Source organism: Eptatretus burgeri, chromosome 9 (genome assembly GCF_056783735.1).
Source record: "Eptatretus burgeri isolate ZD-2024b chromosome 9, Ebu_testis_v1, whole genome shotgun sequence".
Lineage (NCBI taxonomy): Eukaryota > Metazoa > Chordata > Myxini > Myxiniformes > Myxinidae > Eptatretus > Eptatretus burgeri.
The window spans coordinates 69,273,686-69,277,949 of record NC_140969.1 but is presented as its reverse complement, the minus strand read 5'-3'; positions in this window follow the sequence as shown (position 1 = coordinate 69,277,949).

Sequence of the window (4,264 nt, the reverse complement as noted above, 5' to 3'; positions counted from 1 at the left end):
CAGTTCGGCCAGACGTTCCGAGGGCGTGAATCCCCGGTAGCCAAGACTGCGTGGTTACTTAGGTATATTGGATCGAGACAATTAACCCTACGCCATACGGTCGAGATATTGGCGTTTCACGGTCGATTAATCGACATGCTGGCTCGCGGAGTTATCCAAGCGACGGCCTATAATTCCGGGGAGTCTTGTGGGAGACGGCGTAAACTTCCCCACCTTGCCGTCATTCTCACCACTGACCCCCAGCCCACAACAATATCTATGTATGTATACATATTTATATATGTATGTATACATATGTATATATATGTATATGTGTGTATATGTATATATATATATGTATATATATATATATATATATATATATATATGTATATATATATATATATATATGTATGTATACATATTTTTATATATGTATATAGAGGCAATCCTCGGGTTACGATGGTCTCGACGTATGACGTTTCATGGTTACGACGCATCTCCCATAAATTATTTAACATTTACTTTAAATTTTTTTAGAAAAATCAGGATAAAAAGAAATATAAATTCCTCCACAAAGTTAAAACGCACAAATAGTTAAAAAAAAAACCTCAATTGGTGGTATCCATTCACTCAAACAAGCACAATCGACAAGGGAAGAAGAAAAAAAAAAACTACACTTGATCTTAGCCAAAAGGCCGAAAAGCGATAACTTCACAAGGTTTTTAAACCTCCTTTTGAATGAGAAACACATCTATGGTTGAACGGCGCCGATTCGTGCAAAAACGAAAATTCACTCGAAATGGCCGCCCGTTCGGTGCCTCCGTTGGAGCTTGGATTCTCCTTTGATGTCCTGCTCTTAAACAATCCTGATGTGATTTTATTTATCTTGGGAGAAATATTGGATTTACTGTGTGAAGAACAACGTAGCGAGTACGACGCGTAATACGAACAACAACAAGTAGTGAGTACGAACAACGCAACGAGTACAACGAACAACGGAGCGAGTACGATGCGTAATACGAACAACAACAAGTAGTGAGTACGAACAACGCAACGAGTACAACGAACAACGGAGCGAGTACGACACGATGACGTGATTCCCTCCGAGCGTCAGAACCACGCGCTGTGCATAAAATGCCGTCATTCCGGATCGAGGAGTGTTCCGATTTACGCGGAAAATCGCGTTACGACGTGTCGTAGGAACGGAACTCCGTCGTAAGTCGAGGACCCCCTGTATATGTATGTGTATATATGTATATATATATATATATATATATATATATATATATATATATATATATATATATATATATATATATATATATATATATATATATATATATATATATATATATATATATATATATATATTGGCTGCTCTTAGATCACCCTTATTCTGGACATTTCCATCTGTCTGTCTGTCCGCGAAACTTTGGTCAAGCCTAGGGGCTAAACCACTCAACCGATTCCAATGAAATTTGGTAGGTAGGACCAATATTTCTGGGAATCGTGTGCTTTCGAATATGGGACCCCGGGCCCTAGCAACGGCATAGCAACGGCCCTTTAAAGTGGTCAAAAAAATCGAAAAATCGAAGCTTAGAGTTCTGTGCGCAATCTATCTAGCTCCCTTCATGCCAATTTGCAGCCCTAACAAAAAATATTTGTAGGAGGAGATAGGTTTTGGGCGAGTACATGTCGAACATTTCAGAAACGGTTAATTGCGAATATCTCTAAGAGAAAGAGTCTGATTTTGATGAAACTTGGGTGAAATGTGTACAATGTGGCTAGCATGTACACAAAAATGAATGGTTGCTATGCACACCTCTGTTGCTTAGCAACAGCTAAAATACTTTATCGTACATTGTACACTTATTGTGGAATGAACAAAAAAAATCAATACCTCCGAAACTGGACCTCCGAGGGACCTGTTTTTTTGTGCTCAAGGAGAATGTCTTACAGCATCATAAAAAAATAAAATCTTTAGCAAATAGATCAATGGAATTACCAGGGCTGCCATTTGTGAGAGTCTCTTTGGAAACATGCCTGAAATTTCACAAGGCGGGTTTCTGGGCGCAAACTAAGAGGGCTGTGATAATCATATTTATTGTGCTAAATTGATTGATAGCATGTACATGAATATCGGCTTGTCGCGTCGGCCAGCTTTCCATCTAGAGCGAGCAGCCATGTCGCCTACCGGCTTGTATGTATTTGTATATGTATATATACAGTGGGGAGAACAAGTATTTGATACACTGCCGATTTTGCAGGTTTTCTCACTTACAAAGCACGTATAGGTCTGTAATTTTTATCATAGGTACAATTCAACTGTGAAAGACAGAATCTAAAAGAAAAATCCTGAAAATCACATTGTATGATTTTTAAATAATTAATTTGCATTTTATTGCATGAAATAAGTATTTGATCACCTACCAACCAGGAAGAATTCCGGCTCTCACAGATTTGTTAGTTTTGTCTTTAAGAAGCCCTCCCATTCTCCACTCATTACCTGTATTAACTGCACCTGTTTGAACTCGTTATCTGCATAAAAGACAGCTGTCCACACTCAATCAATCAGACTCCAACCTCTCCACAATGGGCAAGACCAGAGAGTTGTCTAAGGACATCAGGGACAAAATTGTAGACTTGCACAAGGCTGGGATGGGCGACAGGACAATATAATAGGCAAGCAGCTTGGTGAGAACGCAACAACTGTTGTCGCAATTATTAGAAAATGGAAGAAGTTCAAGATAACAGTCAATCTCCCTCGGTCTGGGGCTCCATGCAAGATTTCACCTCGTGGAGCCTCAATGATCATGAGAAAGGTGAGGGATCAGCCCAGAACTACATAGCAGGACCTGGTCAATGACCTGAAGAGAGCTGGGACCACAGTATCAAAGAAAACCATAAGTAACACACTACGCCGTCATGGATTAAAATCCTGCAGCACACGCAAGGTCCCTCTGCTCAAGCCAGCACATGTCCAGGCCCGTCTGAAGTTTGCCAATGACCATCTGGATGATCCAGAGGAGGAATGGGAGAAGGTCATGTGGTCTGATGAGACCAAAATAGAGCTATTTGGTTCAAAATCCACTCGCCGTGTTTGGAGGAAGAAGAAGGATGAGTACAACCCCAAGAACACCATCCCAACCGTGAAGCATGGAGGTGGAAACATCATTCTTTGGGGATGCTTTTCTTCAAAGGGGACAGGACAACTGCACCGCATTGAGGGGAGGATGGTTGGGGCCATGTATCGCAAGATCTTTTCCAACAACCTCCTTCCCTCAACAAGAGCATTGAAGATGGGGCGTGGCTGGGTCTTCCAGCATGACAACGACCCAAAACACACAGCCAGGGCAACTAAGGAGTGGCTCTGTAAGAAGCATCTCAAGGTCCTGGAGTGACCTAGCCGGTCTCCAGACCTGAACCCAATAGAAGATCTTTGGAGGGAGCTGAAAGTCTGTGTTGCCCAGTGACAGCCCCGAAACCTGAAGGATCTGGAGAAGATCTGTATGGAGGAGTGGACCAAAATCGCTGCTGCAGTCTGTGCAAACCTGGTTAAGAACTACAGGAAACGTCTGATCTCTGTAATTGCAAACAAAGGTTTCTGTACCAAATATTAAGTCCTGTTTTTCTGATGTATCAAATACTTATTTCATGCAATAAAATGCAAATTAAATATTTTAAAATCATACAATGTGATTTTCAGGATTTTTGTTTTAGATTCCGTCTTTCACAGTTGAAGTGTACCTATGATAAAAATTACAGACCTCTACGTGCTTTGTAAGTGGGAAAACCTGCAAAATCAACGGTGTATCAAATACTTGTTCTCCCCACTGTATATGTATATATGTATATATGTATATATATGTATATGTATGTATGTATGTATATATGAATATGAGCCTGGTGTTGGCGCAGTGGTTAGGGCAGCGGCTTGGGATCCAAAAGGTCCTGAGTTCAAGCCCCGTTGGGCCACTGAATTAATACACCAGGGGGTTGACTCAGCCTGTCATCCTTCCGAGGTCGGCGAAATGAGTACCAGTATACTGGGCCGGTGTATACCCCGGTTAAAATAGGTGTACCATTTCCCTGTGTCGTAAGAGGCGACCAGGGTTGCGTCAGGAATGGCATCCGGCGTAAAACATGTGCCAAATCACAATGCGGATCATAACGAATTATCCGCTGTGGCGACCCCTAACGGGAGCAGCCGAAAGAAGAAGATATATATGTATGTATTTATATGCATATATATGTATGTATTTATATGCATATATATGTATTG